We start from the raw sequence: 15402 nt of genomic DNA on the forward strand, positions 1-15402 counted from the left end.
AAGAGTCTTTAAGCAGGTAATGTGTGTGTAGAGATATTAAAGCAAAGGATCCAGTGAACCTTATGAATATTTGGACAATAACCATTTTCCATATTTCTCATTTAGTTCAAGGTAGAATACTTGCATAATTTGGTTGTTCTCCCATAGAATGGTTGAAATTAGCCTTAAATCTTAGACTCAAACAGCTATAACCAAAGAAGCAAAATGAACAGATTTGCCATACTGGCCTGAGGATATACGCAATCTCCCACCATGGTTCACCTGCCCCAAAAGAAGATATATCAGAAGCTACTCCTCTCTCTCTATCCTAAAAGAACTTATTATAATTATAGGCTTAAGTTTTTTGTTTACATGTTTGAGTTAAAAAAGTTATCCAGAGTAAAATGCAAAGTTCTAAGTTATAAAATTGGATAAGATTTAAGAAATGTATAGTCTTGTTTAATCACACTGCAAAACATCACTCCAGAAATTTTTAAGCCCATTTTCAGACAATACCCAGCCTCCATTGGCAACCAGCAATCTGATTTCCATTGCCATAGATGAATTTTAACTGTTCTTAGACTTCATGTTGATGGAATTATGCAGTTTGTGCCCTTTTGTGTCACTTTATTTCTCCTTGACATTTTTTAAAATATTCATTATGTTCTATGCATCAGCACTTGTATTGTATACTGATGAGAATTATTTTATTACATGGATATAACACAGTTTTCATTTGCATATTTTTATTGAGCTAAAATTGACATATAACTGGCAAATTTGAGGTGTACAATATATTGGTTTGATAGATTTATATATCACAATATGATTAATACAATAACAGTTAATTACCTTTATTGTGTCACATAATTATTTCTTTTTTGATATTTAAAATATTTATATATACATATATACTTTTATTATTCACCCATTAACTCCATAATATGCCAATCATGAGCTAGATTTCAGCAGTTACATTCACTTGATCACGGCTGCAGAAGGATATGATTAACTGGAAAACAGGGAGACCAGAGACACAGTGGGAGGTGACATAGCACAGCCTATGCCATTGCAATACAATTGTCAAGTTCAGCGGTGGTTTGGTAAAGCCGGTTCAATTCTGTTCCCTTTGCCAGGGATTCTTACGTTTGTGAAAATTGGACCAACAAGTGGTGGGGTTCCATTTCCTGGCTTGACTTCTCAGTGGCTTTATCCAGAATCTCACTGGCAACTGATTACTGTAACACCAGCTCAACCTTCTCTGCTCCCATGCTGGGGCATTTCCAGTTATAAAGGTAATACTGTAGGTTGCCATCTCCTATGCCAAACTTGAGCTACTCCAGGAAGGTTTTGTTCTCCATGAGATCCAGTGCATTGAACACATTGAACCCTTTCATTTTGGCGCAAAAAGGGCATCGCTCATGAGGTCTAGAAGAGGAGTCTGGGTGTGGACGTTGTAGAAAGAATAAGCATCCTTTAGACTCTTGTGGGTTGGATGGTTCATGATGGTGGAGGGAAGCGTATAAAAGCTCAGGAAGTCTGTGACCTCCCCATGTGCGTTCTCCACTGTGAAAGTGTCGATGATACTCTCCTGGGGTAGAACCAGTGCTCCATCTCCTCCTGGCTCATGACTGGCATGCAGTGAAAATGCTTTAGGTACCTGATGAGGAGCTGGTGCACTACTGGAATGTCTTTTTTTTTTTTTTTTTTTCCATTAGTCACATCCCAGCTGTCTTGGGCGACTCTGGCAGTTGGTAGAGCTTCATGGTACACTGCATGATCATATTTCTACTCAGGTGGGAGAACTTCTGTCAGCTTCCATGGGTTTAGGGACCGATGCCAGTACCTACAGGTGCCAACAGGCTTTCGTAATAACACCCTGGCAGCGTAAACAGCTTGGAAAATGCCCTCCAGGTGAACTTGTTGGGTTATTACTCGGATCAGGACCGGAGCCACTGTCCTGGAGCATAGCTTCTTGTGGACGCACAGGAAGTTGATCTCCACCATCTTCTTCTCTGTGTCATAGATGTGGTTGTTTGCCAGGATAGCACTGATGAACCCAACCAGTTTCTGACTTGAGACGACTCGAACCCTGCAGTGCCACTGGGGGAGCCAGCCAGGAGGGGGAGAAAGTCGGGGGAGTAGTCGAACCGGAACATATTGTCATTGTCCTCCAGATAGTTCTCGTTCAGGAGGCCATAGAGCCCTTTCAGCACACCATGGTCCCCCAGGTCCAAGGCATCCCAGGTGAAGCCCTGGGGCAGGGTGTAGGGCTCCTGGAGGATGTAGTCTTTGTCAGGCTCTGCGGTCCCATGGGTGTTCACCACTTCTCCCAGTTTGGGGACAAGCTGCATGTCCCAGAACTGGTAGCTTTGCTTGCTAGCCTCCTCCATGATTTTGGCGGGCCCCTGACCCACTGAGAACAGTTCAGTGGCCTTCCGTATTTCCTGGATCCTCTCGGCTGGCAAAGAGTTCATCTTCACAAGCTGATCCTGGGCTGAATCTGTCTCATTGCCTTTCTCTTTCTTCTTCTTTTTGGCTCCAGTGTCATTGGCTGGACTCAAACCACCCCAGCTGTAGCTGTTGTCCTCCTCATTCTCACAATCACTGCAGTGCTCAGGGCCGTTTCTGTTCCCTTCCATAAACTGCGGCAGCCAAGGTGCTGGCAGCTTCACTGCTATCTCACTGTCGTCCGCCAACTTGAGTGCACCCATAATTATTTCTATTTTGTGTTAGCAATTAAGATCTAGTCTCTTAATAACTTTAAATTTTTAATGCAGTAATATTAACTATAATCACTATGTTGTGTGTTAGATCTCCAGAACTTATTTACCTACTATTTGCAAGTTAGTACTCTTCACAGCATCTCAATTCCTGACCCCTGATAACCACCACACTACTGTCTGTTTTTACAAATTCAAATTTTTAGATTCCACATATAAGTGATATTTTACAGCATTTATCTTTCTCTGACTTAACTCACTTCACATAATGCCCTCAGGGCCGTCCATGTTGTTGCAAATGGCAGGATTTCCTCCTTACTCAAGGTAGAATGATATTCCATTGCATTTATATACACCACATCTTTACCCATTCATCCATTGATAAACACTAGGTTGTTTCCATATCTTGACTGTTGTGAATAATGCTGCAGTGAACATGGGTATGCAGATATCAAGATACTGATTTCAGTTTCTTCAGATATATATCAAGGAGTGAGATTGCTAGATCACATAGTTCTATTTTTAATTTTTTGAGGAATGTCCATAGTGTTTTCCATAATGGCTGTACCAATTTACATTCCAAACAACAGTGTATAAGTGTTCCCTTTTCTCCACATCTTTGCCAACATTTGTTATCTCTTTTCTTTTTGATAAAAGCCATCCTAACACATATGAAGGGATATCTCATTGGTGGTTTTGATTTGCATTTCCCTGATAAGAGAATCTTTTCATATACGTGTTGGCCATTTATATGTCTTCTTTGGAAAAATATTTATTTTCTCTGCCCATTTTTTAATTAGATGATTTTCTTTTTTGATATTGAGTTGTATGAAGTATTTATATATCGAATATTAGTCCCTTATCATACATATGCCTTATAAATATTTTCTTCCATTCTGTATATTGCCTTTTCAATATATTACTTCATTTGCTGTGCAGAAACTCTTTAGTTTTATGTAGCCCCACTAATTTTAGTTTTCGTTTCCTGTGCTTTTGGTAACTGATCCAAGAATTCAATGCCTAGACCAATGTCAAAGATCTTTTTTCCTTATGTTCTCTTCAAGGAGTTTTATGGTTTTAGGTCTTATTTTTACATCTTTGATCCATTTCAAGTTAGTTTTTGTAAATGGCATAATATAGGGGTCCATTTTCATTCTCTTGCACGAGGATATCCAGTTTTCCCAACACCATTTATTAAAGAAACCATCCTCTTTCCCATTGTGTGTTCTTGAAACCCTTGTCAAAAATTAGTTGATGAGATATATAAGGTTTTATGTCTGAGATTTCTATTCTGTTTCACTGATACATGTGCCTGTTTTTATGAAAATACACTTTTGTTTTGACTACTACAGCTTTATAATGTAGTTTGAAATCAGGTGTTATAATGTCTCCAGGTTTGTTCTTTTTCAGGAAGGCTTTTCTATTCAGGGTCATTTCTAGTTCCAAACAAATTTTTAGATTTTACAATTTCTGTAAAAAATGCATTTGAAATTTTGGTTGGAATTGCATTGAATTTGATCACTTTTAGTACTATGAACATTTTCATGATATTAATTCTTCCAATCCAAGAACACAGGAATATCTTTTCATTTGCTTGCATCTTCTTTAATTTGTTTCATCATTATCTTACAGTTTTCAATGTACAGGTTTTTCACCTCCTTGGTTAAATTTATTCCTAAATGTTTTATTGTTTTTGGTGCTATCATAATGGGATTGCTTTCTTAATTTGCTTTTCAGATAGTTCATTGTTAAGTGTATAGAAATACAACTGATTTCTGTATGTTTATTGTGTATCATGTACCTTTACTAACAGTTTTTAATGGAGTCTTTAAGGTTTATATATAAAAGATCATGCCATCGGCAAACAGATAATTTTATTTTTTCCTTTTTGATATGGATGCCTTTTGTTTCTTTATTTTGCCTAATTGCTATGGCTAGGACTTCTAGTGCTATGTTGAATAGAAATGGTGAGAGGGGCCATCCCCTGTCCTTTTCTTGATCTCAGAGGTAAGGATTTTAACTTTACACCATTGAGCATGATGTTAGCTATAGGTTTGTCATATACAGCTTTTCTTATGTTAAGGAAAATTCCTTCCATACCCAATTTGCTGTGCATTTTTATCATAAAAAAATGTTGTATTTTGTCAAATGCTATTTTAAATTTTACTATGTTATGTTAGTCACCGTATTACATCATTAGTTTTTGATGTGGTGATCCACGATCCATCATTTTTGTGTAACACCTAGTGCTCCGTGAAGTACATGCCCTCCTTAGTACCCATCACTGGGCTAACCAATCCCCCTCCCCTCTAAAACCCTATTTGTTTCTCAGAGTCCATAGTTTCTCATGGTTCATCTCTCCCTCCGATTCCACCCCCCCCTCATTTTTCCCTTCCTTCTCCTAATGTCCTCCGTGCTATTCCTGATGTTCCACAAATAAGTGAAACCATATGATAATTGACTTTCTCTCCTTGACTTATTTCACTTAGCATAATGTCCAGTCCCATCCATGTTGATGTAAAAGTTGGGTATTCATCCTTTCTGATGGCTGAGTAATATTCCATTGTATATATGGACCTCATCTTCTTTACCTATTCATCTGTTGAAGGGCATCTCAGCTCTTCCCACAGTTTGGCTATTGCGGACATTGCTGCTATGAACATTGGGGTGCATATGGCCCTTCTTTTCACTACATCTGTGTCAAATGCTTTTTCTGCATCTATTGAGAAAAGCATATGATTTTTATCTTTCATTCTATTAATATGGTGTATCATATTTTTTCACTTGTGTATGTTGAACAATGCTTGCAACCCAGAGATAAGTTCTACTGAATCATGGTGAATGATTCTTTTAATGTGCTGTTGAATTTTGTTTGCTAATATTTTGATAATTTTTGAATCTATATTCATCAGGGATATTGTTCTATATACAATTATTTTTAATCTGGCTTTTGTATCAGGGTAATGCTGGCTTTGTAAAGTGAGTTTGGAGTTTCCCCTCCTCTTCATTTTTTTAAATGAATTTGAAAAAGATTGGCCTTAATTCTTCTTTAAATGTTGGTAGACTTCTCCAGTGAAACCATCTGGTCCTGGGCTTTTCTGTGTAGGCATATTTTGATTAATGATTAGTTTCCTTATTCATTAATAGTTTGTTTAGATTTTCTAGTTCTTTTTTTTCCCTAAGATTTTATTTCTTTACTTGAGAGAGAAAGAGCATAGTGGTGGGGGGGAAGAGGGAGAGGGAGAAGCAGACTCCCTACTGAGCACAGGGCTTGATCCCAGGACCCCAAGATCATGACTTGAGCAGAGGGCAGACACTTTACTGACTAAGCTGCCTAGGCACCCTTAGATTTTCTAGTTCTTCATGATTCAGTCTTTGTAGGGCACACATTTCTATGAAATAATTCATTTTTTTCTATGTTACCTAGTTTGGAATATAATTGTTAATAGTATTCTCTCCTTTGTGTTTCTACTGTCTAATACTTTCTATTTCTGTGGTATCAGTTGTAATGTCTCATTTCTGATTTATTTGAACCATTTTTTTCATAGTTAATATAGCTAAAATTTTGTCAATTTTGTTTATCTTTAGAAATAACTGGGTCTTATTTTCATTGATTTTTTGGTTGATTTTCTGGTCTATATTTTACTTATTTTTGCTCTAATTTTTGTTATTTCCTTCTCTACTGCTGACTTTGAGCTTAATTTGTCCTATCTCTGCTTCTTTTAGATGTAAGGCCAGATTGTTTGAGATTTTTCGTATCTAATGTACACATTTATAAGTATAAACTTCCCTCTTAGAACTGCTTTTGTAGCATCTCATAGGTTTTGAAATGTCATTTTATTGTCCTTTGATTCAAGATACTTCTTGATTTCCCTTTTGAGTTCTTTTTTGACCTGTTGGCTAGAAAGGAGCATCTTGTTTAACTGACACATATTTTTTAATTTGTTATGAAAACTGTAACAAAAAAAGGAGGGTACTATATAATGATAAAGGGTCAATTCATCAAGAAGATATAAGTGTAAATATAAATGCACCCAATATTAGAGCCTTTATTTATAAAACAAATATAATGTTAATAATTATTTAATACATTTAGGTGCTCCAATATTTGGTGAATTTTTGATATCTGATATAAGTATAGCTACCTCTGATCTCTTTTGGTTTCCATATGCTTGAAACAGCATTTTTTAATTTCTTCACTTTGAGCCTGTGAGTGTCCTTAAAGCTTAAGTGAGTCTACTATAGTCAGAATATAGTTGGATTTTTTTTTTTCTAAATCCATTTAGGCACTCTGTGTCTTTTTATTGGAGAACTTAAACCATTTATATTTACAGTAATTATTAATTGGTAAGGACTTACCATGATCATTTTGCTGACAGCTTTATAATTGTTCTGTGTTTCTTTAGTTCCTTTCTTCCTCTCTTGTTTTATTGATTTTTGTGTGGTTTGCCTTGATTCTTGTCTCTTTATTGTTTGTGTATTTATTACACATTTTTGCTCTATGGTTACCCTGAGGATTTCTAGTACATCTTATAGTTATAACTGTCTATTTTAAGCTGACAACTACAATTGCATTAGAAAGTTCTATCCATTTACTTACACCCCCAATTCTTGTTGATGTCCCAAACTATACCTCTCTACAGTTATTTTTAATGCTTTTGTCTCATAACCTAAATGCTAATTTCATAGTGATTTCCACAATATTATTGAACTACTAGGATATTTTTAATTTGACTATATATTTACCTTTACCAGTGAATTTTATACTTTCATGTTTACATGTTGCTAATTAGCATTCTTTTTTTTAGCTTGAAGAACTTCTGTTAGCATTTCCAGTAAAGCAGGCCTAGTGGTAATTTTCTTAGGTTTTGTCTGGGATTCTTTTTATTTCTTCTTCATCTCTTAATGACGACATTCCTGGGTCAAGTATTCTTGACCAATAGCTTTTTTGTCTTTGTTTTTCCTTTAACTACTTTGAATATATCATCCCACTCTCTTCTGGTCTAATGTTTCTGCTCAGAAATGCTGGTAGATTTATGAGGATTCCCTTGCATGGGACGGTTCTTTTTTTTTTTTTTTTCTGCTTTCAGATTTCTGTCTTTTAATTTTGAGATTATAATGTCTCAATGAAGATCTCTTTCAATGAATCTGAATCTTTACATTTCCCATATCTGGGTAGCCATCTCTCTCCCTAGATTTGGGAAGTTTTCAGCCATTACTTCTGTAAATGAGGTTTCTGTCCCTTTTTCTCTTTCTTCTCCCTTCTAGAACTCTTATAATAGATATATTTTTTCTTTTGATCATGTCTTATAATTCACATAGGCTTTCTTCTCTCTTTTTTATTCTATTTTCTTTATTCTCCTCTGACTAGATAATATCAAGAGAACTGTCATCAAGCTCACTATTGTTCTGCCAGGTTAAGTGTGGTGTTAAAGCTATCTATTGCATTTTTTTTGTGAAGGTACAGTGATGCCTTCCATGCTGCTCTTCCAGCGAAGGTTAACATTGGCCAGACTGCAGGGCTCTTCTCTGGCCAAGACTGCAGGAAACATGCTGGTAGCATTGGCAGATAGGGCTATTGAGATCTTCAGAGGCCAAGGCTGCTGGGGTCTTTTCCTGTTTTGTTTTACCTCATGGGAGAAAGTTCTAGCTGAGGGAATCCTTCTCCCCTGTGTGCTGGTGCTCAGAACAGTCACAGCACTATTGGACCCAGGGTCCTTGGATCAAGTGCAAGCAGAACTACCACAAGCCATGTGTCCTGTAGTACAAGTACACTTGCTGTGGCACTGGTGTCTAGTATGTGGGTGTGCAGGTCTCTATAGAACCAGACCTGGGATACAGCAGCTTATTACAAAGAACCAACTAGCTGGGGTTGGGTAACCCAGCAGTGGCATTGGCCTTAGAATGACAAGGTGCAGCACTGGCCTGGCCCAGGGGACAGAGGTTGCACAGCCTGTGGATGGTGGGTCAGGGTCTCAATTCTGGCCCCAGGGAGCAGTCAAAAGATAGCAGCAGTATAATTCTAGTGGTAGTCTATTAAAGCCATGTGTTGGGACCTGGGAAGGTTAGCTGAGAGCAGTGGCAGTATGGCCCTGTGAATGATGGTTCAGAACCATATCCTTGGTGCTGGGGGCCAGCCTCAGCAATGAATCATAAAAGCCTTGACCTAGGACCCAGGAAGTGGGCTCAGGGCAGTGACAGCACAGTCTCAGCAACAAAGGGACAGAAATATGGTCTGGAATGCAGGGGTAGGATCAGAGCAATGGTAGCCAGGTTCCAGGAATGATGGGACAGAGGCCACAATCAGAAACCTAGGGGCCAGGGCTCAAGGCAGTGGTAGCACCCCTGGCAATGATGGTTCAAAGCCTTAATATGAATGAAGGTGTACTTCAGGGCACTAGCAGCCCAGTCCCAGCAAGAATGATTTAGAACCTTATCTACCAGAATGGGTGGGGCTTGGTGTAGTGAAAGCACCCCTAGTAATGGCTATTCAGAGCTGTGACTTAGAAACTGGTGCATAGGACTCAGAACAGTGACAGTGCCCCTGACAATAATAATTCAGAGTTGTGACCTAAAATACAGAGTGGTAACAGCCTCATAATTGCAACCAAAGAATGATGTGGGACCAGGGGACAGGGCTCTGGGTAGTGGAGGCTGCCCTGATGATCATACAAAGATGTGACGTGGGACCAGGAATGGGAAAAGAGTAGTAGCAGTTCCAGTCACATGTATGATGAGGTACTGTGGTACCTGATCCCTGAGATCAAACCAAAGCCCCTCTGGCCCCAGAAGCCAAGTGTAACCTTAGAAACAGCTCTGGCCTCTGGGAGTAGAAGCAGGAAGGGGGTTTGTTCTGGGCTGCTCTTTCAGTTGAGATCCATGTCAGTGAAGACTGAGGGGGACCTCCATTTTCACCGCTAAAAACATTCACAATGAGGGAGTTTGCTGGTGCTTACCTGTTCTTCCTGTGTGGTGAATTTCCTCCCAGGAGATTCCTCGATGTGCAGAGCTGCTCCTAACTAGGGATGGAGTGACACAGGCAAAATGTTTCTTGTACTGTTCTATGTAGCCATGCTTGATTTTTGAGCTCTGCAGCATTTTTACTGCTGCTGCTTTGTAATCCTGAGTTTTCCCTGAGTTATTTTCTTCAGTTTGTAGTTATTTACTATTTGTATGTGTGTTGGGGCGGGGGGAAGAAAAGGTGGAAACTCCTAGCCCTCCATCTTGCTGACATAACCTTTATAATAATTTTTAAAATCCATTCTCTTTTGGTTTCATCTGGGACCTCTGTCCTGTTTGGGACTATTATGAATAAAGCTGCTGGGAACTTTTTTGGAAATCTTTCTGTGCAAATATATTTTCATTTCTCTCAGTTAAAGATTGAATACTCTGGGGAAATACTCTGGGTCATAAGTTTGATGTATATTTAACTCGAAAAGAAAATGCCAGTTTCCAGAAAAAGTTGTACAGTTTTACATTCCTGGTAACAATGTTTGAGTAACAAAATCACATTACATTCTCAGCAACATTGATGTTATCATTTCAGTCAATTGGAAATGGTCATTATGGTTTTAATATGCATTGTCCCGATAACATAATGTTGAGCAGTTTTTGCGTCTGTGCTTATCGGCTATTTGTATATATACTTTCTGAAAATGTCAAAGTGTTCATTTTAATTGGCTAGGTTCTTTTGTTACTTTCTTGTACTAGTTCTTTATGTATTCTGGATAAAGAAATTTTGTCAGACCAAGGAAGTACAAATCTTCCACCCTGTGGCTGGCCTTTTCACTTGTTTAAATGATATATGTTTTATGAGTCAAAATGTATATTTTTGTTAAGGTACAATTTATCAACACTTTGTCTTTTATGATAAGAGATCTTTGTCTATGCTAGCACATTAAATATATTCTCAAGTTTTTTTCCAAAAATGTTATAGTTACAGCTTCTGCATTTAGGCCTGTCATCTATCTCAAACAATTTTTTTATGTGTTGTGTGAAATAGTTTATATTTTTATTGTTTTGTTTTTGTGTTTTCAGTTGTTGAAGAAATATTAGTTGAAGATTTCTGAAGTCCTTATTCTGTTCTATTGATCTATTTGTCTATCCTTTCATCAATACTACACTGTCTTAATTGCTGTGTATTTATAGTAAATCTTGCAATCAGGTAGTAGAAGTTTTCCAACGTCATTCTTTTGTTGGACTATTTTAAGTTCCTTGCATTTCCATATCAGTTTTACAATTAGTCTTTAACTTTCTACCAAAAAAATTCTACCGGAATTTTTATTAGAATTCTAATAAGTTTATACATCAATATAATGAAATGGACAACTTAACAGTATTTAGTTTTTTAATCTATAGTCGAGGCTATAACTATTGCATATTTCTCCATTTATTTCAGTTTCTTTGATTCTCTCAAAATGAACAATTTTTCATATAGATATCTTGCATATTTTTTTGTTAAATGTATCATTAGATACTTTATGTTATTTGTGCATCATGAATGGTTTTAACTTCTTTTTACAATTTTTGGTGACAAAAGATAGAATTACAATTTACTCTTTCATATTGATTTTATATCTTATAGCCTTGCTAATGTCACATATTTTCTATATACGCAATCATGTTATCTGTTCATAAATTCTTACTTCTTCTTTTCCAATCTTTAAGATTTCATTTCCCAAAGCCATAGTAAAAGTTTTGTGTGCCAAACTTGAAAATGTCATACATAGATTTTATCCATATTTCACAGTTCAGTGACACCCTGCTATGTTGAACTCCACCTCCCTGAGGTACAGAAAATAAATTCCTTTTGGGCACAATATCTCTGGCCTGTGGTTGTGGAATTGAATCCTGATTGTGATTTTTTCTGACAATACTTTGGATTTGGGACTAGCTTTATCAATCTCAACAATTGTGTAAATCAATTCTTTGTAATCAAACAATATCTAATCTCTTATAGAACTATAATCTACTGATTCTTCTCCCGTTAAACACTGACTGACACAGATTTTGCATATATTTTCTATCTATTATAATTTATAAGACAAATTGTTTTAATGCATTGCTTTTGTTTGAGGTAGCACTAAAAATCAATATATGTATTTTAAAAATTATCAGTTTAATGCCTACTACCTATAATTTTTATCAATGTCTACGCAGACTCTTAATTTGAAAAAAAGAATATGTCAACTATGGTGACATCTACATTTGTCTACACTTTTTTATTATTATTATTAATATATCATGCTCCACAAATTTGCCTACTCCATACATACTAGAATTTGGATATGATGTCAAGACACATTTTGCAGTTTATGGGAATTTGCAAGAAATCCCCAACTTTAACATATATGAAAGTAATTATCAAGTTTTAATTAAATTATTAAAATAATAAAATATTAGTATATCATTAAAACTTAAAAAACACGTTTTAAACTGATATTTGTTTCTTCATTGATATTAAGCCCTATGATTTTAGCCCTAATATATAAAGATTTGATTGCCATTTCCATTTTTTCTGCACACAGTGTTTTTCTTTTGCTGACCATCTAATCTAATCTGTTTTTCTATTTCTTTTTTTCTGATCTATCTATTCATTTAACTTCTGTAATCACTAAGATTTACAATATATTTTTACAGTGTGTTCTCTGGAATGGGAATAAGTATGTCCTCAGAAGCCTAAATATTCAATTCCTCCTATTTATGAATTCCATAAATAGATCAATTAGTTAACTGCTACAGTGGGAAGGCAAAGTTACTGAAGAACTGTTCACACTCATTTGCTCTGTGTGTGGCCTCTTTGTATGTATAGGCTGTGGTAGTTTGAAAGTGAAGTATAAGCCTAAGAAATAGAAGGCAATAAAACCTTGAAGCTCATTCCTAATATGCCTTTCATTAAAAGCATCTTCCACAGGGTGCCTGGGTGGCTCAGTCATTAAGCGTCTGCCTTCAGTTCAGGTCATGATCCCAGGGTCCTGGGATCGAGCCCCGCATCCGGCTCCCCGCTCTGCGGGGAGCCTGCTTCTCCCTCTCCCACTCCCCCAGCTTGTGTTCCCTCTCTTGCTGTGTCTCTCTGTGTCAAATAAATAAAATCTTAAAATAAATAAATAAATAAAAGCATCTTTCAGAAGATGATATTTATACCTCTGTACATCTCTACTTATTCCATATGTGAATTTCAACAAAGATTCATCTCATTTGTCATATATATATATATTTTCATTCAATGTTATTGAGATATAGTGACATACAGCACTACATAAGTTTGAGTATGCCATAATGACTGCATTTACATATATTGTGAAATGATTTCCACAAAATTTGGTTAGCATCCATCATCTTAAATAGATTAAAAAAAGAAAAAAATGTTTTCTATCTTCTGATGAGAACTCTTAGCAACATTCAAATATACCATAACTATAGCATTAACTATACTCATTATGTTGTTTATTACATCCTTAGTACTTATTTATCTTATAACTGGAAGGTTGTACCTTAATCACATTCATTCAGTTCCCCCACTCCTCACCCCATGCCCCTGATAACTACAAATCTGATCTCTTTCTCTGTGGGTTTGAGGGGTTGTTTTTGGTTTGTTTGTTTTCTTTTCTTTCTTTCTTTCTTTCTTTTTTTTTTTTAGATCCCACATACAAATATTTGTTTTTATGTCTGACTTATTTCATTTAGCATGGTGGTCTCAAGGTCCATCCATGTTATCAAATATCAGGATTTCCTTCTTTTTTATGGTTGAATCATATTCCAGTGAACACACACACACTCACACACACACATTTATCCTTCTGTCAATGGACACAGGCTATTTCCATGTCTTGGCTATCGTAAATAATGCTGTAGTGAAAAACGGGGTACAAATATCTCTTTGACATAGTGATTTTAATCCTTTAGTTATATACCTAGAAGTGGAATCACTGGATCATAAAGTAGTTCTTTTTTATTTTTTGAGGATTCTCCATGCTGTTTAAATAGTAGCTGTACTAATTTACAATCCATCAACAGTGCATAGGGTTCTCTTTTTTCCACATCTTCACCAGGATTTGTTACTTCTTGTCTTTTTGATGATACCATTCTGAGACTATGAGGTGCTATCTCTTGGTGGTTTTGATTTGCATTTCCATATGATTGCTGATATTGAACACCTTTTCCTGTACTTGTTTGCCATTTGGACATCTTTGTAAAAATGTCTATTCTGGTATTTGCCCATTTAAAAAATATATTTATTTATTTTAGAGAGAGAGCACACACATGAGTGGGGAGAGGGACTGAGGGAGAGAATCTCCAAGCAGAATCCCTGTTGAGTGCAGAACCTGATTTGGGACTCAGTCTCACAACCCATGAGATCATGAACTGAGCTGAGACCAAAAGTTGGATACTTAACCAACTAAGCCACCCAGGCACCCCACCCATTTTTTAATTCGAATTTTTTTTTGCTATTGTAGCAGTCTTTTATATATTTTGGATGTTAACTCCTTAGCAGATATATAATTTGCAAATATCTTCTCCAATTCCTTGTTTGCTTAATTTTGTTGATTATTTATCTCATTGGGAAGCTTTTTATTTTGATGTAATTCCACTTATTTCTTTTTGATTTTGTTGATTGCTCTTTAGGTGTCATATCCAAAAAATAATTTCTAGGTCTGATGTTAAGAAGCTTTTTTCCTAAGTTGTCTTCTAGTTTTATGATTTAAGGTTTTACATTTACATCTTTAATCTGTTTCAAGTTAAATTTTTGTGAGTAGTGTAAAATAGGTATCTAGTTTCATTCTATTGTATGTTAATATTCAACATTGGTGAGACTGTCTTTTCTCCAACTGAGTATTCTTGGCTCCCTTGTCAAGTATTATTTGACAGTAACACATGCTTTTATTTCTGGACTCTCAATTATATCCCATTGATTCATGTGACTGTTTTTATGCCAATACCATACTGTTTTGTTATCAATTTGTAATATAGCTTGAAATCAGAAGTGTAATTTCCCCTGCTTTGTTCTTTTTTGGGGGCATTGCTTTGGCTAATTGTGGTCTTTTGCAGTTTCATAAAAAATTTAGGATTGTTATTACTGCTTCTGTAAAAATTGCTATTGGATTTAGATATAGATTACTTTGAATCTATAAATGGATTTGGGCTTATGGATATTTTAGTAGTATTCTTCCAATCCATAAACATGGATTATCTTTTCATTTTTTCATTAATATCTTGTAGTTTTCAGTGTACATGTCTTTCACCTAATAAGTTAAATTCATGTTTTTGATATTGTAAATGGGATCATTTTTTCTTTTATAGGTATTTTTGTATACTGCAACTCCATTGAATTTCTTTATTAGATATAACACCTTTTGATGACATTTTAGGATTTTCTCTATATAAAATCATGTCATTAGCAAATAGGTACTTTTCTCCTTTTCCCTTGCAATTCTGATAGGTTTTATTTCTTTTTCTTGCCTGATTGCTCAGTCTTGGAATTCCACTATTATATTGGATAGGGGTGTTGAGAGTGGGCAGCGCTGTCTTGTCCCTGATTTTAGAGGAAATGATTTGAACATTCTATCATGCAAGATGTTGTTAGCCATGGCCTTGTTATATGTGGCATTTTTGTTGAGATACATTCCTTCTATACATATTTTGTTGAGAGTTTTTATCATAAACAGATGTTGGATTTTGTCAAATTATTTTTCTGCATCTA

At 36.0% G+C, this 15402-nt stretch overlaps 1 pseudogene; it reads right to left on the bottom strand.

Moving 5' to 3' along the window:
- Positions 1 to 1095: 1095 nt before the first annotated feature.
- On the bottom strand, positions 1096 to 2636 carry LOC114210103 (glycylpeptide N-tetradecanoyltransferase 1 pseudogene; annotated as a pseudogene).
- Between the last annotated feature and the right edge of the window lie 12766 nt (positions 2637 to 15402).

Source organism: Eumetopias jubatus, unplaced genomic scaffold, assembly GCF_037043125.1.
Source record: "Eumetopias jubatus isolate StellerSeaLion01/CBP00866 unplaced genomic scaffold, mEumJub1_p1.0 scaffold_2, whole genome shotgun sequence".
NCBI lineage: Eukaryota > Metazoa > Chordata > Mammalia > Carnivora > Otariidae > Eumetopias > Eumetopias jubatus.